The 26076-nt window shown below is 37.8% G+C and overlaps 1 long non-coding RNA gene across 1 annotated transcript in view; it reads right to left on the reverse strand.

The window, feature by feature from the left end:
• Nucleotides 1–25699, reverse strand: part of LOC141488427 (uncharacterized) — a 94443-nt gene extending 68744 nt beyond the window's left edge. The window contains exon 1 of the long non-coding RNA XR_012468678.1: nt 25015–25699. This is a non-coding gene — a long non-coding RNA (uncharacterized LOC141488427). The remainder of the gene's footprint in view (nt 1–25014) is intronic.
• Between the last annotated feature and the right edge of the window lie 377 nt (nt 25700–26076).

The following is a 26076-nucleotide window of genomic DNA, read 5'->3' on the forward strand; positions in this document are numbered from 1 at the left end:
ATCTGAATTTACCTAATCTTGTTCCTGGGGCAGCTAGGAGGCTCAATGGATAGAACGCTGGGCTTGGAGTCTGGAAGACCTGAGTTCACATCGGACTTCAGATTCTAACTAGCTGGGTGACTTGGACAAGTTTCTCAACTTCTCTTTTTCTTAATCCACTGGAAAAGGAAACAGGAAACCACTCCAGGACCTTTGCCAAGAAAATCCCGTGGCCAGCATTAGCAAGCTATAGTCCACAGGGTCACAAAAATTATTGAATGTCTGAACAACAAACCCTATTGCCTATGCCTTTGTTCCTGCTTGGGTTTCCTGTCTGATACTCTAGTTTTCCTTTATCTAGGGTTCTATTTCCCATCCCTTCCCACCTTCCAAAAAGTAACATAGCCCACTGTACCACACTACCCTTTCAAAGTCTCATTCTGCCTCCAGAGACAACATGAGAGGAATGGTGGGTATTCCTAGTTTATTGGTATCCGTCCATGCCCTAGGGATGAAGGAGGAAGAGCTGTGGGCTACCCTATTGCCCTTGTCTTGTTGCCCCTGCTATCTCCAGTTAAGCCATGTGACTTTCCCTTTGGGGCTTTCCCTAAATAAAAGGTTCATTGCTTTCAGCACTGACCAGTTCACATAATTCTTCCTTCAAGATTCTTGAATCCCAATGATGGATCCTGACACAAGGCCCAAAGTGGGAGATTAGAAACCAGTTCCTTCCTTCTTCTCTACCCTGGAAATCTGACCTATTCATATGGAGCACTGGGAAAGGAAGAATTGACTCATGGAAATTTCTGGATAAAGGAGGATGCAAACAATTTATAAAAGAGTCAAAAATCAGGAGAAAAAACATCAAAGAAATAACAATAACAGTTCCTCCAGTTCCTCATCTTCTGTTGTGTATATCTGATAACTTTTTATGACCCAGAAAGGAAGTTACATCTCACAGTTCCTACAAGATGGTAGGGAAATGGGTAGGGGGCAGAATTAGAAGTGGTTAGTAGTATCACTGTTCATTTGATACAATTGAAGGCCTAAACAGTCTTGTGTCTGGATTAGGTAGTGGGCACTGATTGCCTTTCTAATACATTTATTATATATATTTATCGTTATTTTACTTGTATAATACTTATCTATATTTATACTCTACCCCCCCCTTTTATGGTCATAACCAAGGGGAAAAGTACTTCACATCCTGGGCAGTTACAGTGGTTCAATTGCTAGAGTGCTTTCCCTTGAGTCAGAAAGACTCATTTTTCTGACTTCAAATCCAGCCTCAGAAACTTACTAGCTAAGTGACCCTGGGTAAGTCACTTAACCTTCTTTGCTTTGATTCCTCATCTATAAAATGAGCTGGAGAAGGAAATGACAAACCACTACTATCTTTACCATCACTATCCCAAATGGGGTCACAAAGAGTTTAATGCTACTGAAAAATGAATGAACATCAAACTTCACATCCCATGATAATTGAGACCCTGAGAATATTACTTATTGGAAGAAAAACCCATTTTCCAAAAGTGCTAGCTACAGAATGGTAATACCACAAATTCAGGACTCTGCTTGGTGAAGAATACTCCAGGAGGCAGAAAGTTTATATGATGGACTTTTTAAAGGTCAAGAGTGAAGATGAAAAAAAGGCAAGTCATGGGCTGTAATGGCATGGGGAGGTACAAGAGTGTATATGAACAGGATGACCCTAGTGTCCCTAAAGCCAGGAATCATGGCAGAACTGTGATGACCCATGAGGCATCACTTCATCCCAGCTTTCCCCAAAAACTCCTTAAGACCATCTGAGGCAGAGAACTCTAAATCTTTAGTTTTGACTGATGGAACAAGAATTCAGAGATGACCATATCCTTTTTCTCATATGATAAAGTAATTAGTGGAGATTATGAAAGAGTCTGCAAAGAGTTGTTCCTATTTTTGTATGTGGGCAGAAAATTATTCTGATACTTTAGATCAAAGAATCATTCAACCCAGTCATTTTATAGCTAAGGAAATTGAGTTCTACAAAGCTGAGGTGATATGGCCAGATGGTGGTAAAGCCAGGATTCAAATTCAGGTTCTCTGATTTCAAGATCAATGCTCTTTCCACTGTTTCATGCTGCCTTTCTATTTATCTTCATAGTCTTAGGTTTAAATTAAATGATATGCTTCTTGGTTTGTGATTATTGAATAGACAGTTCTGCACTTTGGAGGACTCAGGACTGTGATTTGCACCCTAATTAGGCAAAATTGCCACAACACACCTAAAAAAAAGTATTACAGTTTCCCAGAGCCAGGCTCTCCAGAGGACACAGCACTGCAGCCCTGCTTTCATTTGATAATTCCATGAAGGCAGAAACTACATCTAATCTAAATTAAATTAGTCAGCACCCAACACCAAATGATTGTACACAATAGGTACTTGATGAATATGAGTTGAATAAGGATCCTGAGTCTCTTCAAAAAGAATTATGCCAATCCACAGATTAGATTAGTAAGTAGGGATGTCCATCCTGGTGATCTGCTGTCTTTGTGTTCTTTTTAACCTTCAAAACTAGGTTTATTTAACCTCCCACTGTAAATCCAAACCCTAACACTTTATTAGGAGATGTAAAAACTTCCTGCTGCTGACTCATAGGCCTAAGATCAAGTCAATTTTTAATGCTATTTCTCTGACTTTGAATCCTGGTTCTAGGAACTGGATCCTTCATTGCTTCTAGTGACAAGTTCCAATAACAGCTGCCTCATGTTATTCCCTATGCTTTAGTTTCTACTATGTTTTTTCTTTCTGGTACCCTATTTTCTCTAACTCAGGTCCAAGTATTGACAATTTTACCTTTGTAGGATCTGTTGTATATGCCTATTCTCTCTATTCTAATACTGCCACCACCCTTATGTAGGCTCTCATCACTTCATGCTTGGATTCTTACAAAAGAAGTCTAATTGATTTCCCAGTCTGTCCCCTATCACCTGTCCTCTCAGTTTCCCCACTCAGTTCATCCTCCACTCAGCTATCAAAGTGATTTTCCTAAAGCAAAAGTTTGACCTTGCCATATCCCTATTCAATATAAACTCAACGGCTCCCTAATATCTCCAGAATCAAATATAAAATCCTTTGACTTTCCAAGTCCTTCATAATTTGACCCCTTCCTTTCTTCCAGTTTTCTTATACCTTAAACTTTTCTTTTTTATTCAGTGATATTGGCTTCCTTATTGCTTCTCAAACATAATACTTCATCTACTGATATTTTTACTGATTATCCCCCCATACTTGGAATTCTCTCCCTCCTCATCTCTGAACCCCCTGGATTTCTTCAGCTTCCAACTAAAAATCTCAATTTCTATAGGAAATCTTTCCTAATTTTCCCTTAATATTAGACTCTTCCCTCTGTTGATTATTTTCAATATATCATATATAAGTTGGAAATGTGACTATATATATATATATATATATATACATGCTTACTTATACATATACATATATGTGTGCCTAGATATGATCAATTTAAAATATGTGCATATATACATACACATATATATCATCTGCATATCCATATATATATATACATATATATATACACACACAAATACATACACATCTATATACACAGAACTTCAAAGATCATCTACTCATTAATTTTGCAAATAAACGCCCAGAGAATTAAGGTGATATGCCCAAAACTCAGATTCAAAGTGAAATTCAATTATTTTGAGAACAATACTCTTTCTACTGTTACTGTTTCAGGTTGTTTCTTAACATAGTTCCTAACATATAATACCTACCTACTAAATCTTTGTTGACTTGACTTAACTGGAACAAATCCCTCTGGTTTTATAAGCCCTACAAATCTTTCTGGTAATTAGTCTTGCCCTTGAACCCCAAATCCCATTTCTTTAAAGCTCATTTCCTACCTGCCTGGACCTCCTCCTAGTCCCTTCTGCTGGACCCTCCAGCTCTGTGAGATCCCCAGGAGCTGGGTTATCTGTTAAGATCATCATCTTAGACATCCCTTTGAATATCTATCTGCCTGGATTTCTACCTATTATCTTTAATAGCTAGAGACTTCCCACTATCACCCATCATTCCCTAGTGAGTCATAGGATTATAGATTTTGAATTGGAAAGAAATTTGGAGATCATCTAAATCATGCCTCATTTTATTGATCCAAGCAAGGACAATCATGTAGTTAGTGGTATGACTGAGTTTCAGATCCAGGTGGTCTGAGTGGATTAAGACTTCTTTCCCTCATACAGTCATGGTATTTGGGATTTGGGAGCGCATCCCAAATCTAACTTGTCCTGCTATTGACCAAGTTCTGATTATTATACCCAATGCCCCCTCTCCATACTCACACAGACACCTTTTTCCTTTGTCCCTCTTTGTCTTATTATATAATATATATATATATATATATATAGAGAGAGAGAGAGAGAGAGAGAGAGAGAGAGAGAGAGAGGGAGAGAGAGAGAGAGAGAGAGAGAGAAAGAAAGAAAGAAAGAAAGAAAGAAAGAAAGAAAGAAAGAAAGAAAGAAAGAAAGAAAGAAAGAAAGAAAGAAAGAAAGGTAAATTGGTTTGAATTCACTCCCAGGAGTGGTGCTATGTGTACTGATTTATAAAACAAAACCAACCTAAACTAATGACTTTGACTATAAAAGAAGGCTCATTTTCAGTCTTAGAAGTCTGAATTTGTTCAATTAATGGACAAGAAAGCATTTAACTATGTAGTTGACTAATATGGGTATATGTTTAACATAATTGTATATGTATAACCTATTTCTGATTACTTTTGGAAAGGGGAAAGAAGGGAGGGAGGGAGGGAAAAATGTAGAACTCAAAATCTTATAAAATTGAATGTTGAGGGGCGACTAGGTGGCACAGTGGATAGAGCACCGGCCCTGGATCAGGAGTGCCTGAGTTCAAATCTGGCCTCAGACACTTAATAATTACCTAGCTGTTTGGCCTTGGGCAAGCCACTTAACCCCATTTGCCTTGCAAAAAACTAAAAAAAAATGGATGTTGAAAATCATAGTAATGTAGTTAACAAGGGCAACTAGGTGATAAAAAATAGATTAAGTGCCAGGCCTGGAGCGAGGAAGACTCATCTTCCTTAGTCCAAATCGACCTCAGATATTTACTAGATATGTGACTCTGGGCAAGTTATTTCTTTTTCCTCCTCTGTATGAAGAAAATGTCAAACCACTCCAGAATTTTTGCCAAGAAAACCCCAAATGGGGTCACAAAGAGACACTAATATAACTCAATAATAACAATAAGAAAAATGTAATTTACAGTTAACAAATGTTTTATTTTTGTGTTAAAGGTTGGGGATAAAAACAAAAGAAAACACACAACAGTCCTTGCCTTCCACTAGCTTACTTATAATAAAGAGGGGAAACAAAACCTAAAGAGGAGCCAAGAGGGGAGAAGTTTTGAGTGTATAATATGGTTTGGAAATGACTGAGAAATAATTTGAGGGCTGGTTCCAGACAAGATAAATTTCAAATTTACTATTGGAGACCAGGCAAGGACAGAGTTAATTCTTGCATAGTGACTAGATTGCCAGGCTTAGAATCCAGCAACTAAACCAAGGTACTTTACTATTGTACAACCCTGAATAAATAAGTTAACTTCTCTCAACTTTAGTCTCTCCTTATCTATGATACAAGGGTAGTACTTCTCTCACAGTGTTGTTGCCAGGGTCAAATGAGATCTTATATTTGAGGTTATTCCTTTCCCATAATTTTCAACATTCATTTTTGTGAGATTTTGAGTCCTGTATTTTTCTCTCTCCCTCCCTTCTTTCCCCCCCTCCCCAAGTAATCAGCTATAGATTATATATGTATAATTCTGTTAAATGTATTTTCCTATTAGTCAATGTAAAGGTCATTATTCTGTCCTCTGTACAGTAATTCCAGATTTGAAGGTAAGAGGGTACATGGACCAGAAGATAATTCTTGCTATGAAACTTGCTACTCTTCAAAATCCTCATTCCACTATCTTTCTATCAGAACACAGCATGAGAGGAGCCCAAATTAGAAACTTTAGGAATCTCCAGAGGGAAGTGTGCAAACATAGAAAGACTGAAGAGTTCAGTCCTGGTTCCCTACTACCTTGCCCACCAGTCAGAACTATATATCTTTCTTTTTTGTATTTTTTCCAATTACATGTAAAGATAACTTTAAAAAATCATTTTTTGTAAGATTTTGAGTTCTGTATTTTCCTTCCTCCCTTCCCTCTCTCCCCCTCTCCAAGAGAGCAAGTGATCTGATATAGGTTATATATGTACAATTCTGTTAAACATATTTCTATATTCGTTAAGTTGTGGAAGTAGAATCAGAACAAAAGGAAAGAAATGAGAAAGAAATAGAAAGAATGATGCTGAGCAAAGGGAGCAGAACAAGAGAACCTTGTACACATTAACTAAAACATTGTGAGCTGAACAACTATGATGGATGCTGCTCCTCTCAGCAGTTCAGAGAGCTAGAATAACCCTAGGAGACCTGTTATGGACAAACATTCACATCCAGAGGAAAAAATGAATCAGAACAAAACCAAAAAACTCCCACAGAATCTGAATGGATACTATGTCCACTTTTTTAAGACAAATCTTCTCTTATTTTCTTCCTTTCTATTCCATGATTTTCTTTCTTCTCCCTAAGTCCTAATTTCTCAAACACAATATAACCAATTTATAAACATGATAAACATAAATACACACATTCAACTTTTACCAGACTTCACTGTCAAGGGGAAGAGGATGGGAAGAGAGAGAGGTAAAAAATGTTCAACATATATACATACATATATATATATATATATATATATATATATGCAAGTGGATGAACGTTGAAAAACTTTCATAACTTGAAATTGGAAAGACAATAAAATATAGAAATAATGAGAAGGGAAAAACTTTTTTAAAGTGAAAATAGTAAGCTTTCATCTGCATTTAGACTCCATAATTCTTTCTCTGAATATGGATGGCATTTTCTATCACAAGTCTTTTGGAATGGTCTATAGTTATTATATTGTTGAGAAAAATCAAGATTATCTGTTACTAAATAAAATGTACTCCTGGTTCAATTCACTAAACATCAGTTCTTGTAAGTCTTTCCAGGTTTTTCTGAAATATATCTGCTCATGATTTCTACCAAAAACTAGTATTCCATCACACTCATATGCTACAGCTTGTTCAGTCATCCCCCAATTGATGGGCTCCACAAAAAGATCTGCTGTGAATATTTTTGTAGATATGATTCTTTTCCCTTTTTTCTGCTCACATTGGGATATGGACCTAGTAGTGCTAGATCAAAGGATATTGCTTATTCTCTTTGTTCCAGATTACTCTCTCCAGAATGGTTGGATCAGTTCACAACTCCACCAACAGTGCTTTAGTGGAATACTATACTTCTGTAGATTATGGGATTATAGATTTGGAGCTGAAGGCAGAAGGAATCTCAGAGATCATGAAGTCCAGTCTCTTCAGTTTATAGATGAGAAAACACAGCTCTAGGGAGTCTCATAACTAGCATCTGAGTTAGAAATTCAAGACAGGTCTTCCAGATTCCAAGTCCAGCTTGCTACTTTGTATCATTCATGGACTAATAAAGGTCAAAAAATAGTCCCCGTCTTTGAGAAGTTCAATCTAATGAGAGAGACAATATACAAATGACTATATACAAACAAACTGATTAAGCTGGAGATGATTTCTGAGGGAAGGCATTAAGATTGAGAAGGATTTTGAAAAGCTTCTCAGTAGAATTAGCAATTTAACTAAGACTTGAAGGAAGCCAGAGGAGCAGAGATAAAGAGACAGAGAGCTCCAGGGATGGGAGACAACTAATGAAAACATTCAGGATCAAGAAATGGAATGTCTTGTGGAATGAATAACCACTGGTCCACAGCATTTTATCTCCTTTACCAGATTTCCTCTTAGAACACATAACCCGAATGAGCATCTATTTATTTACTCAACTGGCACCATGGGCTGTGGAAGAATCTGAGTTGGAGTCCAATAAGCAAGTAGACATTGGTCATGCTGGACTCCAGGGGCTACTGTCCCTCCTGGGCCATCATAGTGTGCTCAGAGAAATCAGTCCCAAGGAAATCGGTCAGGAAGAGTAGATGTCCACAAGCGTGTGAGAAGATAAATATAGCTGTCTTGTTCCTCAGGAGCTAGATTAGTCTAACTGAGGGAACAGAGATGCTGGTAGTACCACCCTGAGGCCACAAGCTTTTAAACACATACAATTATCTTAATCCCCCACCTCTCTTGGCCGTCATTCTGGTATTTCCCTTCTGGTTGGTCTACTGCCTAGGCTGACTGCAAATGGCTCCACTAATCTGTCTGTATTGAGGGACTTTCAAAGAGCAGACAGGAGAGGCTTAATGTCTGTTCCATCTCTCCAAAGCCCTTATAAATGTCTCTCTCATCTGTATTCCAATTTTAAGTACCATGAATGCAGTTTTTTCATGTTCTGAGTGATGAGTAATTAGAGCTGATGACTGATGAGGAATGGGTCTGAATAGAGTCAGGGATCCCTTGAGCTGATGCTTTCCATATCTTTTCTTCTGACCCTGGGGTCCAGCTTCTAACCAATTTCTATCTTGTTCTTAAAGATCCCCATGAGATCCCTCAGTCCCCTTTTTCAATGCCATATGATTTTGACTTTATCTTTCCCTCAATTCCTCTCACTGTATTTCTTGCCAGATTGGCATGGATTGGGTCCCTCAGTTAGAGGTAAAAATAAATTCATTCCAAATAATCAGTCTATAATGCAGGAGAACAATATTTGCAAGACCTATCTCATAGGATTTTTGTGAGAAAAGCAATTTATAACCCTGGAATTGGTATAGAATTATGAATTCTTATTCATAAAAAGCAAGATAGCTAAGTTAAAATGCCAAAATTCATCAGTTGGGCATTTTTGACCAACCTATGATCTCAGCTATGTGACTAGTTCCCAAGAGGAAATTCAGACTGCCTACCAATTCAGAATGTCTCTTTTCTGTAACCTCTATAGTCTTCAGAGCAGAGATTCTTAACCTGGGATCTACAGGTCTTCAAGAGGTCCGTGGAGAACTATCAGAAGGTCCATGAACTTGAATGGGGAAAAACATCTTTATTTCCATATAATTGTCTTTTTAATGCATAAAAGAATTATTCTGAAAAGGTTTCCAGACCGAGGACTCCAGTTTTAGGGGATCATGCAGCTAGCAGATGTGTGAAGTAAACCCAGTTCTTCTTGATTCCCATACTAGCTCTCTATTCACTGTCATGATGCCTCTCTCAAGGCTATTAACTAAATGAAAATAAATAATTTGGGTACAGGAGTTGTATGTTGACATCATCAGAGAGGGTTCCCTATATATCTAATCTAGACATTCATTTCCTAGTCATGTGCCAATAGCCTTAATCATATATCCTTCCAGAAGGATGCATTGACAATTCACATTGCATATTTGAATCTACTTCTATCCATGGTCTCTACATGTGGACCTCTTCAGATTTGTAATTGTGGGAGGATACATGCTATGATTAAGAGGGAAATGTTTTATTTCTACTTTTCTTCCTATTCTATTCTATTCAAAACTTTTGTTTGAACTAATTTTGTCTCTAGCTGACCAGGAAAGGATAAAAGTACTGGTTGGGGCTTGTGAATTATGGTTTCAAATGCTTGCAAACCCATGGTGTAATTTAAACATGTGATGGCAGCCTTGCCTGTGGGATGCACTGAGAAGTCCTCCCAAATGCTATGTGTATTTTTGAACATTTTTTATTTATCATCTAGACCAGGGCTATCCAACCTTAATTTTAAAAGTTTTTATTGAAACAATAGACAATATATTTTGATTTGCCATTTAGTGAGAACTCTGTGGTAGCTCAGCTTCATTTCCTAAAGCATTTAATAAAATGTAGCATAAAATAGCCCTGGGTGGGGTGCATTTTGGACAGCCCTGATCTAGACTCTAGAGAAAGTAAGGTGGTGCCATGAAAAGAGTGCTAGGTCTAGAGTCAGCAAGACCTGAGATCAAATCCAACCTCTGATACTTTGTAAATACATGACCCTGAGTAAGTCACTTAGCTTTGTCCACCTCAATTTCCTCAATTATAAAACTTGGATGATGATGATAACTACCTCACAGGGTTGTTGTGAGAATAAAATGAGATAATATGGTCACATCAAACATGTTTAATAAATATTTACATCATTTCTTTTTTCTTATCTTTGATGCTATTCATTAAATTGTGATTGTGATGTTAGTTTGGTTGCATTTGTGAATTGGGAGTTTTTTGACAAAACCAAATTGCATTTTTTTCCTTTCAACTCAAAATTTCTTCCCTTTCCTTTTATCCTTAGGGACATTCTAGGATTATGGCTCTAAAGACCCAGGTTCATATTCTGGCACTGACACTTATTCAAATAAGAAACTGGAACAATTTTCAGAATGGCAACTCCCTTACAAGCTGTTGAGAAGCTTAAGGAGATAAAATTGGTAAAGGGCTTTGTACACCTTAAAATGTTTATTAGACAGCAGTTGGCATTGCCTTCTCTCAGGAAGAAAAAAAAAGACACTGGGAAGGCTTCCTAAAGGAATCTAGTGGTTTGGGAAATTCATCAAGGTCTGAATTCAATGTAAATGATAAAATCCAGAATTCTGGGTCTAGATAAGGACCTGGATCTTGTGATTCATCTTCCTGCTTCCTGCTTCTTGCTTCCTGGCAAGTTAACTTAAACCATCCCATCCTGAAGAAGTGGAATGTACTCCAGTCCCTAAAGAAGTCATCAGACCAAGATTTAGCTCTGCTGAGTGGCCATTCAATGAGTGACTTTGGATAAATTGATTCTTTATCTTGTTATCCTCTTGTATGGATAGTGGGTGATAATATCTGCCTACAGCATCTTTGTCAGGATCAGTGAAATGCTGTATATGTTCTGAAACCATGTGAAGCACTATATCCATGTGGGATATTAGTTCCACTATAATCTCCAGAGATAGTCGTATTTTAACCTTCCTTGATAGAATTACTTAGCTAACCATATTTTTCTGACCATATTACCTTGTGTCTCTTATTTTACTTTTTATCTGTCCTTTGGCAATGGAAAGGATGACAGAATGTTTTCATAAAAGCCTTCCAGAGACTGAAAGATTGTCATTACAGTCCCTTAAAGCATTTTTTCCAAGTCTGTTTCTCCCCAGTCTGTTTCCTCCCTTCCTCCTCCCTTCCCTTAGCCCTTAGAGATAAGCCCTACTTATTGTCAGTCCCTTTAATGTCACATTCCAGAGAGGTTTCCCTCATCCTGACCCCTTCTAACAGAGCTCCTTGGCATCTGGGTAAGGAACATCAACAGTTCCACACACTAACAACAGGTGAAAAAGGTTGCCCTACCAGACAGACTTCAGATGTAAATTGCTTTGCAGGCTGGCAAACCCAGGGTTCTTTGAAAATATTGGATTTGAGCTGGAATAATCTAGAGCTCTGGAGAAAATATATCTCTGAACAGACAATCCAACAGAACAAAGAAGCAATTACCAACTTCAGATTTTCAAAATGTCAAGCCAAGTTTATCAGAAATCTTTCCCAGCTAAGCACCATTAATCATAAATACATACACACAGCCAGAGGAAGAAAACAGCATCAAAGGCAGAGAAATATCAAGGCTGGCAAGGGATCCCTGAATTAGAGAAACAGCTGTCAACAGATCTAAGGCCCTCCCCTTCAGGATATCCAGGAGCCAACTAATATCTAAGCAAACTTTGGGATTCTGTAGAATCATTTCTTGAAAACTCCAGATCAGTTCCCTTGGACTACTTTTAACTTGTGGGCTCATAGAACCATATATGACTGTAAAGCTGGAAGAGACCTTGGAGGTTATGAGGTACAACCTCTTCACTTTACAGATGAAGAAACTGAGGCACATATTTGTTAAGTGACTTTAAATCCAGGTCACATGGAAAATCAGTGGTAGAGGAAGGATTTGAACCTAGAGACTCTGACACTAGAGTCAAATTCTATATTGGATCATGGGTCCATGGATCTAGTGGGTATTTATGATAAGTATGCGTGGGCATATGTAGGGACAGCTGGATGGCCCAATAGATAGAGCACCAGTCCTGAAGTCAGAAGGCCCTGAAGTCAGGAAGACCTTACTAGTTGTGTGAACTTGGGTAAGTCACTTAACTTAATGCTGATTGCCTTCCATCCAAGAACATCTCTAATCATCCTGATTCATATCTGGTCACTGGACCCAGATGACTCTGGATGAATAAGAGAGGACGGTGACTTAGCACAGCACCCCCTCACTCAAATCCAAATCATGGGCATGTCATGGCATCAGCTACCTGATGTCAATATCTTCTTCAATAATGAAGGACAAACATCATCATATATGTGGGGTTCCTATTGATGAAAGCCATACTAAATGTGCACCTCTTCAGCAGTGAAAGTCATGTGGGTTTCCTAGAAAAGTTTCTATCAGTTTTGGATGGTCTTTGAGGGAATTCCAATATATATAGTCTTGCTGCTGCCCTAGATTGCCCTGATGTGAGTATCCCTCTTTGATCATTAAATTATTTTTATAATCAATCTGGGGCTCCCCAGTCTCTTCCTGATTTCAGACCTGGCACTCTCTCTACTGTGACAACTAGCTACCCTAGTAAATACCTAGTATGAGTTGGTAAATGTTTTACAACCAGCTTTTCTAGGGAAAAAGCATGAACCCACAAAACACCTTTAAGTTTAGTCTGAATTAACATTTTTTCCATCACCTTAAGTCTACACAATCAACAAAACAACAATTCAAGCCTTGATTTATTGATTTCCCAAGTTGTAAATATTTACACTGAAAAAATTAACAAATTCTGATTGGAACTGGCCCCATTGAGCATACTGCTCCCATTTTACAAATGAAGAAACTGAGACTTAGATTAAGTATTTGCACAAGGTGATTTATAAATTGCAAATTTGTAAATTGAAGAAATGGAATGAATTGCATTTCCAGCAGTACCATCTTCTTCTACTTCTACCTATCCCCCCAGACCCTCAGCTTTGAGTCTTCAATTCTGTCTAACCATCCTTCACCACAGCCCAGCTCAAGTATCATTAGTTTAGTTATCATCTCCCCTGTGAAGTCTTCCCTGAGCCCTATTTCTTTTTTTTTTAGGTTTTTGCAAGGCAATGGGGTTAAGTGGCTTGTCCAAGGCCACACAACTAGGCAATTATTAAGTGTCTGAGGTCACTTTTGAACTCAGGTCCTCCTGACCCCAGGGCAAGTGTTCTATCCACTGTGCAATCTAGCTGCCCAGATCCCTATTTCTTCCAAAGACCTATGGCTAGGGCAGCTAGGTGGCATGGTGGATAGAGTACCAGCCTTGGAGTCAGAAGGACCTGAGCTCAAATCTGACCTCAGACACTTAATAATTGCCTAGCTATGTGACCTTGGGCAAGTCACTTAACCCCATTGCCCTGCAAAAACTAAAATGAAAAAATAAAATAAACCAAAGACCCATGACTTTGTTTTTCTATTGGTTTATATTCATTCCCTATCCAGGTTAGATTTGTGTGTGTGTGTGTGTGTGTGTGTGTGTCTGCTGTTAGATGGCAAGCTCCACCAGAGAAGTAATCATTTCCTCTCACAAAGGCAAATTGAGGATCATATTCTAGAAAACACTCCACAAATTCCTGGGAATAAATGGGCCATGCTTACATTTTTTAAGAGAAGGTAGAGTTTGAAGCACTCTAGAAGTACCCACTTAAATTTCGGCAACTTGATAGGTGAGTTATAAGCATGTCCCTTGTGCTTTTATTTCTTAGCAGTACTTTGTTAGCCTAGTTACAATAATATGTACTGAAGAATAAAACCACATTATAAGAGATGGAAAGGGCATTGGATTAGCAATGAAAATACCAAAGTGTGAATTCTTGTCCCTCTGCTTAATAGCTCCAAGTTTCTACATAAATCACATCACTGTTCTGGGTATTTTCCTCATCTTCAAAATAAGGGATTTGGACTCAATTATCTTTAAGGTTTCTTCCAGATCTAAGAGCATTATTCTTCAATATATCTTCAACATATATATATATATATGTATATATATATATACATATATATACTTTCAATGAAGCTTAAATCAAGCTTTTCTGTTTGTTTGTATAAAAGCAAATATACACATAATATATGTGTGTATGAATATTTGAATATGGATACAAATAGATGATGACAAGAATATGGGTCAGGAGGTTAGAGTATTATGACCTTGCTATTTTCCCTTTGCCCTGATCTTCCTTGGATCCATTGACATGCTAATTCAAAGAGGAACTTGTCTGTGAAATGACTTCAAAGCCTAAATTCCACAAAGCCCTTTTGAGGTTTCTCCAGAAAAGGAGTCCCTACAAAATAGATGATAGGAGCAAGCTTCCCCTTGAGGCAACATATACATTGGAGTCAATTGTAACTGACTTGTGAAAGTTCTTTGTTAAATTATCAATGTGTTTACTGTTGAGAAATTGGTAATAGCTACAAATCAGGGTTTGATTTATTGTTTGTTGATTGTATAGGTTAAAGGAAATAATAATACAGATAACTCTTAAAGATGTGCATACATGAGAGTATGCTCCCTCCACCCCCACTAGCACATCTCGCTCACCTGCTCCATAAGCCTTGTTTGAGCTCAGCAAAGAGTGAAGTCATCCCAGATCAGAGACCTGGTGACTATGGGTTGAAAATAATAATAACCACCATTTCTTTAGTATTTTAATATTTGTTAATATTATTTCATTTGAATCTGACAATACCCTTGCCATGAAAAGGCTAACTTCATAAAGAGGAGTATCAAGGAATCTCTAAGTCAGAAAGTTATCTGATACAAAAGATTGAGATTTAATCCTAGACATAAAAAGTTAAAGCAAAAAAATAGGCTAAAGACATTCTGTTTTACTTTTCTTCTGTGATTCCTTAGCTAAGTTTGATGGTTAATTGCTTGTCAGAGATAAGCATCCTTGTTGCTATACCCTAGAATCCCTAAAGAGTTGAAAACCAGAAGCTGGTAACCAGAAGGTGATGGTGGTAGTCCTTCATTCTCAAAGAAAATCAATGACAGGAGGAAGGTGCAACCAGACTTGCAAGTTAATTGGATTTAAGTGAGGAAGGGCTGTGCAAAGTCACTAGCCATCTGGGTTCAGTGGCAAGATACAGATCAGGATGACTAAGATTCCCCTTTCCCCATGCAAAATATTGGAGAGAAGAGAAAACAGTGTGGTGACAACATAAGAAAAGAGATTTCAAACTGAATGAGATCTTAGAAGTTATCTAGTCCAACCTCCTCCAGATGTAGGACTCTAGTCCAAATAGCTGAAGTAACTTGCTCAAAGTCACACCAATTATAAGTAGCAAAGTCAGAATTTAGCTCAGATCCCATGATTCCAAATTTAGTACTTTTTACACTATATTATGTTGCCTTTCTGAAATATTGTAGGTTTTAACTTCCTTGACCATGCATATATATCCTGGTCATATGTATTTCCTTTTGTGTGTCATCCATGAACTGTCCATCACATACATTTTCTCTGGATGTTTTCCATCCCCCATTATTGGTGGGTTAATCTGTAGATAACTATTCCCCCCAGGTGTCCAGAGGAGAAATCTTCTCCTGTCACTTCATTGGTTATATTATTTAAATATTTTTTGTTTGAACTAATGTATCTTCTAATCAGTTAGTAAAAATTCAACTCATCTATGGAGATTTATGAACTGTATTTTTTAAGTAAGTCCTGACCCATAGTGTCTCAAACCTGGGGTCAGTTTTCCAGTGGACACACATACACGAAGCACTTTTCCAGGGCTACATATAATTCAGACTTTTCTTGGTTTTACTCCTCTCTTCCTTTATACTCCTGTTTAATGTACTTTTAGTTAAATTATCCTCACTGCTTCTTTAGGCACCTCAGTCTTTTTTTTGGCAAAAGAGGCAACTAACTCATGGCAACATCCAAAACAGTAGTAAGAATGAGGACTATGTCAATCCAGAGCAACTGTGAGAGGAAGACTTAGGATTTCCCCATGAGGCCTTAAAGAGGAGGATATTTTTACAGCTCCCCTACTGGCCTGGACATCCTATAGTGGAAATCGGCAGCTGACCTTGAAGGTTTATGGGAAGAGAATATCTGGAGGAGAGCTCTGACATATATATACATATATATATATATATATACATACATACATACATACATATATAAACCTCTCAGGTGGAATAATAAAATCATGGAATCTTGGAGAGTGAATCAGTCAACCAACCAACCAATCAAAAAGCATCAAATATGTGACAAATATTGTGCTAGTTGTTAGAGAAGAAAATACAATAAATGCAACAATCCCTGTTCATGAGGAGTTTATTCTAACAGGGGAGGCAGCTAGGACATATGAAAGTATATATACAGAAGCTGGAGGTTATGCTCAAGTCCCCTTGACAACATTCCCATCAAATGATTATTCAGGAAGGTCATTGGTCTAAAATATGGATGAAGTTTTTTCCAGTCATAGAAGAGGGGTTCTTGCAAATGAACCCAGGGGAGAAAGACTTCTTCTTAAAGGAATTCTTTATAATACATAGTGACCCTTACTATTCTTCCCAAGTGTTTATAAGCTATCCTTTTAATAATCTACTCTCAAATTTTGTTAAGAATCAATCTCAAATTTCCTGGCTTAAAAATTGTGGAATTCATCCTCTTCCCCTTAAAAAAATCAGAATGAGTGCCATTTTCCATGCTTTTTTTCCCCAGAGTTCACTGTCCAAGAATCACCAATCATCTACTGTCAATTCTTATAATAACCTTGGATAGGCTTCATCCAGCTCAGTGATCCACTAAGAGCAACTCAGTTCCTTTATCTCTTTCATTAGTCTCAGGTTTTTATTACCTTTTAAGCCTTTCAGTTCTCTCCTTCCAATCCTGAAAATGATTATAAAAAAATAAAAGCAAAAGAGTTGAACACAATTGTTGTTGGCACACAGTTGGAACTTAATAAATGCTTGCTAACTAATTTATAAGACAAAGAGCCATATCTATCTTGGAACTGCAATCATGGCTCCACACGTCTCTTTGAATTCTCAAGAATAACTTGAAATGTTAGACTCTATACTTGTGATGTTGATTCATGGCTTCTGAGACTGTGATCTCATAGGAACAAGGATGAGGGACAGAGTTAGTCATACAAGGGTTGCTCTTATACTGTGGCTTAAAAGTTCTGAGCAGTTTGAGGTTCAATGGGTCTGGACATTATTTTCTAGTCTTGTTTCCCCAAGTCTTGTTTCCTTCTAGTCTTGTTTCAGTATCTCACAATTATTTCTCATGCCAGTCAGTATCCTTTTTCCTATTGCTAGACCCCAGCATTTTCCATTTTAAATAAAATATTAAATAAAAGTTTTACAAGTTTATTTACAAGGAAGAGAATAAATTTGCAAATTGTATGTAGAGTTCAGGAAAATTGGAGTACTAATTATCTGCCAGTTAGCTCTGTTGCCTTAAATATATATATATATATATATATATACATATACATGTATATATATATATATATATATTCTAGTTTAGAGAATTTCCCTAAATTCATTAACTTAAAATGGTCTGTGACCTCATGACATAAGTCCATAAGTCATTACTCTTCTAGGACTCCAGTGTTGCCCTTAAATGATTTTTTTCACTGTTTCCCTGACCTAGAATGATAACTTTCTTGGCTCCAAGTGGGCCACATCAGTCTTGTTAGACATCAGTCTTTCATTCTCTTTGGAATTATTTGTTTGTGTCATTAGAATTTGTTATTGATAAATCTTCCATCTTGAGCAGATTTCTTATGTAGAATCATATCCTAAATGTTCTTATCGATTATCTTTTTTTCTGAATCTGATCTTCTAAAGTCTAAGGTTCTTATTACATTGTGCCTGACTTTCTCTTCCAATCTATCCTCTCTCCTTTTTTAATTCATTGATAGGTTCAAAAATTCACCTCTTAGTTAATCAGTAAGATTTTCATAGATATGTAATCCACTATTGATTATTTCCCTAAGAACACATAAAGATAATCCATCTCTCCACAAGAGATCAACATTTTACGAAGGAACATTTAAACCTTAGACTTCTAAAGGATAGGGAGACCCAAATCTGAAATAGATACCAGTTTGATGATTGAAAGTAGGGACTTGGGGCAGCTAGGTGGCACAGTGGAAAAAGCACTGGCCCTGGATTCAGGAGTACTGGGTTCAAATCTGGTCTCAGACACTTAATAATTACCTAGCTGTGTGGCCTTGGGCAAGCCACTTAGCCCCATTGCCTTGCAAAAAAAAAATCTAAAAAAAAAAAAAAGAAAAGAAAGTAGGGACTTTAAAAAAGAAAGAGGATATAGGAAGTGATACCTGGCTAAGAAGATGGTATTAGAGATCAGCATTTGGATTTCTGGTAAGACTGTCAGTTACTCTCAACTTGGTTTAACCCATTTGCAGAGGTGGCTTTGCCAGGGTGCATGCTACAGCTTCTTGGAGCCACAAGTCAGAATTGAGTGACAAGTTGACCAAAGGTGGATGAGTAGCCCTGAAAAGGGCTCAGCAATCTCTCACACCTGCACACCCCATATTCCCTGATGTGGAGGGTGTCTTTATCAGAAGGATCATACTCACATACCCAAAAGGGTGTGAATTCCTCCTATCCCAAGATGAAGATCACAATCCATATACATCTATACATTCTGTGTGACTCATATTCATGTCCTCTCATGGGTTTGGCACAGCAGTCTGTACGTCAAACATAAGACCTTCCTTGCTTTCCTCTGACAATGAGAAAATGCTAGTGAAGCACTCTAACTGTCGATCTGTCATCCTGGGCTTTTAGTTTCTAATAGACCCATCTTCTCTTCCTGTCATACAATGCCTTGATGACATGTGTTACTCCTGTTCTTCACTGGTTATATGTTGAGCTTGCTCATGTTCTCCTCCATTGTGTGGTACCCATTTATAATTCTTTGGAGGCCACTATGCCTCCTTTTATATAGCAACATTGATAGAAAGCTCATACTGAAAGTCGTCTGGGCCTTTGTTTTTGAAGAAAGTTCAAGGTTAATTAAAACAACCTTATCATTTCCCAAAGACAATCTAACCTACTCTCTTCCTCCTATTCAATTTTGGCCCTGATACACTGTATGTCTGAGATAAACTCCTTCATTCATTTGTTCTTTTATATATCGATGATCAGGCCAAGCTCCTTTAAAAAAGTATAGATTTCTTCTTGGAGCCTCTCAGTGTTCCAGGGCTTGATGCAATTAGCACAATGTCATTCAAAAATAGGAGTATCTGTAGGTTGTCATCAGTCATACTGAATTTTCCTGAAACTTGAACTCTACGTAGAATTGCCACCATCACTGTAATGAACATCTTTGGCAAGCATACATTTCCCTATTTCATGCCTCTGTTTCTGGGAGTCATTGAACAAAAACTGCCTTTGTTTTTATATCTCATAGGAAACCTTGAGTGATTTTGAGTGTTGAAAAAGACACCTTGGGGGGAAAAACTTGTAAAGCTACATTTTGTTCTACCAAATCAAAAACTTTTTTTGCTATCAATAAATAAAAACAATGGGATTTTACATTCCTCACTCAGTAGTGAAACAAGGAGAAATATGGAAGGCTATTGAATATCACTTGTGAAGCCTACTTGTTTACTACTAATGCTTTCCTTGAGAATGCCCTCAACTGGTGCAAAGATGTCTTATAAAGATGTTAGCACTTATTGATATTTCTGTCATTTTTTAGTTATTAACTATACTTAATATTAATCCCTAATAAATTTTTCCATGCTTTTGCTATTTTCTCCTCCTTTAGAGAGCTATAAACTACATAGTAATAAATAATTATATTAATTCTCCAGTATTCTCAAACATAGATCCTCTCTCTCTCTCTCTCTCTCTCTCTCTCTCTCTCTCTCTCTCTCTCTCTCTCTGTCTATCTGACTGTCTGTCTGTCTGTCTGTCTGTCTGTTTCTCTCTCCCAGCCCAAGACTCTATCCACTGAGTCACCTAACTTCCTCCTAGGCAAACAGAGGTCAAATAGATAGTGTTTGAGGACAGATTTTTAACTCAGGTCTTCCTGCCTCCAGTGGAGACATTCTATCTACAATGCTACCTAGCTATCTTCTGGCTGAGTCGTTTGTAATGTATGCCTATCATTTTTGCTTCTCCTTCCTTTGACCTTTACCTAAATGTTCTCTACCATGTTGGTGTCACAGGACATTTAGATTTTTCCTGACAAAGAAAGAAGGTTCATACAGAATACCTTATAGCCTAAATTTAACAGTAGTTAAGTGACATTATCACACTGATGAGGCTCAGGAACTGCTGTCATGTATGAGAAATGTCCAAGAGAGAAGTAATGGCTACAGGTCCTTGGGAATTTCTGACTTGAATGTTATCTTTCTTTTATGTAGTCACCAGGGCTCCAGGACTCCACTCTTGCTCTGGGAATACGTAAGTCAAATTATGTCTGAGGTGGAGCATAAACTACTGACAGGTTTGTTCTGAAGTGAAACCATCCAAAGAGGATGTCTTCCTCCTTTTTAAATGCTAGAGTAATCTACCTTCATAGAAGGCCACAGGCAGCTGCCTTGCAATACTTTTCCCCTACTATATCATTCAGGAACAAAAGGCAGAATGCAATCTATATGACAGACATAGCTCATCGATCCATGAGATGAACAGGCAACTCTGTGCACCTCACCACAATACACACCTGTATGGCCCATCCCCACACTTGTTTCTGTACCATTGCAGACCTTGTGCTATGCAGTTTGCTGCATCTAGATATACCCATCAATGCAGGACCACTTCCTCATTGAGGAACAATAAGTAATAACTCATAACAATGATGATGTGGGCAGAAAGGAAATCCCTCAATCAGAGCTATATGATCTTGAAATGGTGAATCCACGGCCATAATGTACTTTTTCTGTAATGGGCTATAACAAAGTAGGAGAAATTTGTTTCAGTGGATAACCATATGAGGTCATGAATATTTCTATATGACTGTTTCTAGATATTATCTCTTATGAATAATTCAGTGTCCCCATGACAATTTTTCTTTTCATATATTTTAGGCTGAGATATACTCTTGCATTTTTCCCTCTCTTAGAGTTTCTAATCCAAAAAGCTTTTTATTCCCTACTCCTGTCCCTAACTTCTTGTAGGTACCACCTTACTCCCCTCTTTTTTTCTAGAAGCTCTCTCACCCCCTCACCATATCTGGATAGATTAAAACTAGAGGCTCCAATGGAGAAACCTCTAGTTATCTAGTATTTGGTGCCTATCTATCTCTGACTTCAGGGTTGAAATTCAGAATGTTGTGCCACTGTAGCAGCCCTAATCTAGTTCAGATCTCTCCCATTCCCATAAACTTAGGGAGACACTTATTCTGAAATTCTCCTGAAACATAAAACCATGAATCTTAGTGGACTTCTTAGTGGACTTAGATGGACTTCTTCCTATTCCTCCCTCCATAACCTGAAGACCACAAGGCCCTAGAGCCCCTGGCAGCATACCTAGTTCCATTCCTTCCCTAACTCTTTCTAGTCTCAGTTTGGAGTGTTAAATTCAGTTCCAGTGTGAGAGAAACTAAGCTGTCCTAGTTTGGTGATATCAGTGCCAATGAGTGGGACCAGCTGTAGTAACTCTCTCCTCTTGCTGTCCCTGCCTCTTGTTCCCTTAGGTATCTCAAAGTATATTATGTGTTCTTCCTCTTTTGACCTTCACTTAAACAAGTCAAATAAAAGAGTATTTTGTTTTTAGCATTGAATGATTTGGTTAATTCTGTGAAGTCCTTTTAGTTCCAACAACAGACTTTGATATAATGTAAATATTTGCTGGTTTTTGTGGAATCTGACATAGCAACTGAATTTGGACAATGTTCTCCCTCTCCCTGCCATTCCTGACTTAAAGCTCTCTTGATCTGATCTGCAAGTCTCTAGGCAAAGAGCTTCTTCTCAGACTTTGACAGATGTGCTTCATTTCTGACCAATTGTTCATCATTCTTGTAGTTTTTAAGTCATGGTTCAGAAACCCAAATGTTAAACTTCAATGCCCTCTTCTTAGCCAGTTAACTCATCTTATATCCTCCCTTCTCTCCTAAAGCCCTTACTTTCAATCATCTGTGACAACATTAATTCAGAATCTTTGGTATCCTCCTTTCTTCGGAAGACTGGGGCTCATGGGTCCCCTGCTTTAACTTCATGAAATGCTCTCTAAACAAACATTTTGGGGAATAATAAAGTGACTTTGGACCTCTACATGAATAATCACTGATGTGATGAGATATCTCTCTCTCTCTCTCTCTCTCACACACACACACACACACACACACACATGTATGTGAGTCAAGACAAATCAAAAATCATTCAGTAAGTGCTACTATGTACCAATGACTGCTCTAAGTTCTGGGAATATAAAGAAAAGGAAATCCTGCCTTCCAGAAACTTACAATCATGTGTGTTTTTGTGTATGTTTCTGATTAGTTGAGGAGAGAATTTTTTTTTAAAAAATGGAGGATAGTTCTGAAATATCACTTTAATAATCTCTAATGTCCCAAGGTCACAGACTAGGCCAGGTAAAAGAATCTGAGGGAAATGTATTAGATACTCATGAAGCCTAAGAGTCATCTGGTTATAAACTGGAAAAAGAATTTGTTTACCAATTTTCTTAGACCTCCATCCAATTTATGAACATTCTTTTCCTTGTAAATAAATTATGAATGTTAAAAGTAAAAAAAAATGGATGGAGTTTGAGAATAGAGAATAGAGGCAACTAGATGCTGGTTCTGTCCTCATAAATGTATGGTATCAAAGGAGTTGAGGAAGAGAGAAGTAGGGACCAAGATCAAGTCAGGCACTGAACTTCTACTTATTATGGTATTAAGTTTGAATAGATATATGATAAAAATGAAGGGTTTTTCCCCCAAAGATAAGGAAGGTATGGACATGCTGATAAGCAACAGAGAAGAATCTGTGAACAAGGAGAGAATAAAATTGGGGGTGATGAAGTGGGAAGAATGATAAAATGGGTAAGCTCCCAGAAGAGACTGGAGAAAATAAAAAGGGACCCAAGGAGAGCAGCTAGGCTTGGCAAGATACAGAAGAGCTTTTTTCCCTAAGAGTCTAAAGCAAAAGGAGGCAAGGGAAAAAGCACCATGTTCAGGAGATTTGAGGTGTATAATTGGGGGGGTGGTGCTCATAATGAATGACCTTAAGGCTTTCAGAGAAGTGTTTAGGTAAGATATTGCCACATGTAGGTTTAGGTATGATACTGCCACATGTAGTCTATGCAATCGCATGGGTCTTCTATTAGTAGACAACCACACCAACCCTCACTCTTCTCTATCTGAAACTGTCTCATTTCCTTATTAATTCTAATTTAAGGTTCTAAGGCAATCAAACACTATGTTCTCCTATCTCATAAATAGAAATGCACAATCTTTTTCATTAATTTGTTAACTCTGCACCCTTCATCAATTTATCAATATAGAAATCTTTTTCAATAAGCTTTCTCTCTTCCTTCTCACAGCTCCTCCCTCCTCATATTCCTTCTTCATCTCTGTCTCAGTTTCTGTCTGTCTCTCTGTGTGTGTCTCTTTGTCTGTGTGTGCATGTATGTTTCTCTGTCTCTGTCTTTCTCTGTGTGTGTGTCTCTCTGTCACTCTGCATCTCTCTGTCTTTCTGTCTGTCCCTCTTTGCCTCTCTCTGGCTCTTTATCTACCTCTCTCTTTCTCTCTGTGTGTCTCTGTGTGTGTGTCTGACTCTATCTCTCTCATTGTCATTTTCTCTGTCTCTTTGTCTCTCTCTTTCTATCTGTCTCTGTGTCTATCTCTGTCTCTGTCTATGTGTGTGTGTGTGTGTATCTCACTGTCATTCTCTCTATCTCTCCATCCCTTTCTGTCTCTGTCTCTGTGTTTCTCTCTCTCTCTCTCTCTCTCTCTCTCTCTCTCTCTCTCTCTCTCTCTCTCTCTCTCTCTCTCTCTCTCTCTCTCCCTCCCTCCCTTCCTCGCTCCCTCTTCTCCTCCTGGTATTGTTTTCTGATCAGGAGGAAAGGGGGTATAGATGATGAGAGGAAATTTTGAAACAGTCACTGTGGGGAGTGCGATAATCAATTAGGGGACAGTACAAGGTTTGATACGTAACAGTGAAGACAGTTCAGATTAAATTAAAAATTTTAGTGAACCCAGAAAGCATAGTTTTGTAATTTTGTTCATGATCATTTAGTAGTCTTTGAGAAGACAAATCCAAATCTAAAGTTGGAATTTGGCAAAGAATCAATTAAAATAAAACAAGAGATTCAGGGGTAAAGTCCAGAGTACAATTTGATAGTCTTAATGGGCTTACATCAATGCTATTTGCTAAATGATTTAACAGTGTAACAATTAATTCAAACTGAACTATTTCAAAAATTTATTGGCTTTGAAAAAAAAGTACAGTCAGAGTTACTTTTATTCATCAATGCAACTGTTGACTCCATAAAACACTGAAAGCACAGCCTCACCTTCCATTTCTCTCAGGATAGGAAAGTCTCTTAAGAATTTTCTTTAAGATATCTTATCTAGCTGAGTGAAGTAAGAAGAATCAGGAGAATATTGTACACATTAACAGTAACATTTTGAGATGATCAATGATGGTGGATAGAGCTGCTCTCAGCAGTTCAGTGCTCTAGAACAATCCTGAGAGAGACCTGTTTTAGAAAATGCCATCCACAAGCAGAGAAATGATGGAGTCTGAATGCAGAGCAAAGCATACTATGGTCACTTTTTAAAACTTCTTTTATGTTTTTTTCTTTTTCAAGATTTTTTCCCTTTAGATCTAATTCCTCTTTCACAAGCTAATATGAAAATCTGTTAAGCATCACTGTACATCTATAACCTATATCAGATTGTTCCCTGCCATGGGGTTGGAAGAGGGAAAGGAGGATAGGAGAAATATGTGGAACTCAAGAGTTTGCAAAAGGATAAATATTGAAAGTACCTTTGCATGTAATTTGTTGCGGTCCACTCTGGGCAGCCGGGTCTCAGTTTAATTCACACAACTCTTCGGGGAGCTCCGCCAGACATGTCGCGCATGTTCAATAATGAAAGTAAGCCAGTGAGAGATAAGCAAGGAGTTTATTGCAGGTATATGCTACATCTCTGACTCACATAGTTGAAATAAGGGTATATATAAGCCTAGTCCCCTTGTATCAGCATCCCTCATCTCCAGGCCTGTGGAAGTATAACGGGTATGCCACAAAAGGTCTGTATCCTGGAAAAATGTGGAATCTTCAACAAGATAAAGATGAAAGGTAGAGAGATAAGTACCAGAACTCCTTCCTGGGACAGTTGAACAATATGAGGATGAAAGGCAGAGGGATAAGGACAAAAGGTCCTTCCCGAGAATATTCAACAAGATAAGGATGAAAGGCAGGAGAACAAAGAGAGAGAAGGGCCAGAGCTCCTTCCTGAGTTCAGAGCACTCTGGTATGGACCTTCCTGTTGTCCCAGGTCTCAATGACTCTCAGGATGAACTCCTCATGGCCACATACTCTATCTATTATCCCCTTACAGTAATTGGAAAAAATAAAATGACATAAAAAGATATCTATAGCATATTTTCTCCACAGGATAAGATTTAATACAATATTCTTATTATCTCTTCATACCTTCCCAAATAATGACATTCTCTCTAGAAAAAGTTCTCTTAGGCCTTTCTTCTGTGTCTAACACCATCTCTGGGATATGATAATTAACTCTTCCCAGGTAACAATTAACCTACCTTTCCCCAAAATTCCATTGCCTCTCTCTTAAATATCTACTGGTCTATTCAAAGTCCCTGCAAGAGAAGTCATTTAAATCATGATTTTAGGAGTATGAGGAAAAGATTTCTGATCAGGAGGAAAAGGGGGAAGTGGTATAGATGATGAGAGGAAAATTTGAAACAGTCACTGTGGGGAGTGTGATAATCAATTAGGGGACTGTACAAGGTTTGATATGTAACAGTGAAGACAGTTCAAATTAAATTAAAAATTTTAGTGAACCCAGAAAGCATAGTTGT

The sequence above is a fragment of the Macrotis lagotis genome, chromosome 1 (genome assembly GCF_037893015.1).
Source record: "Macrotis lagotis isolate mMagLag1 chromosome 1, bilby.v1.9.chrom.fasta, whole genome shotgun sequence".
NCBI lineage: Eukaryota > Metazoa > Chordata > Mammalia > Peramelemorphia > Peramelidae > Macrotis > Macrotis lagotis.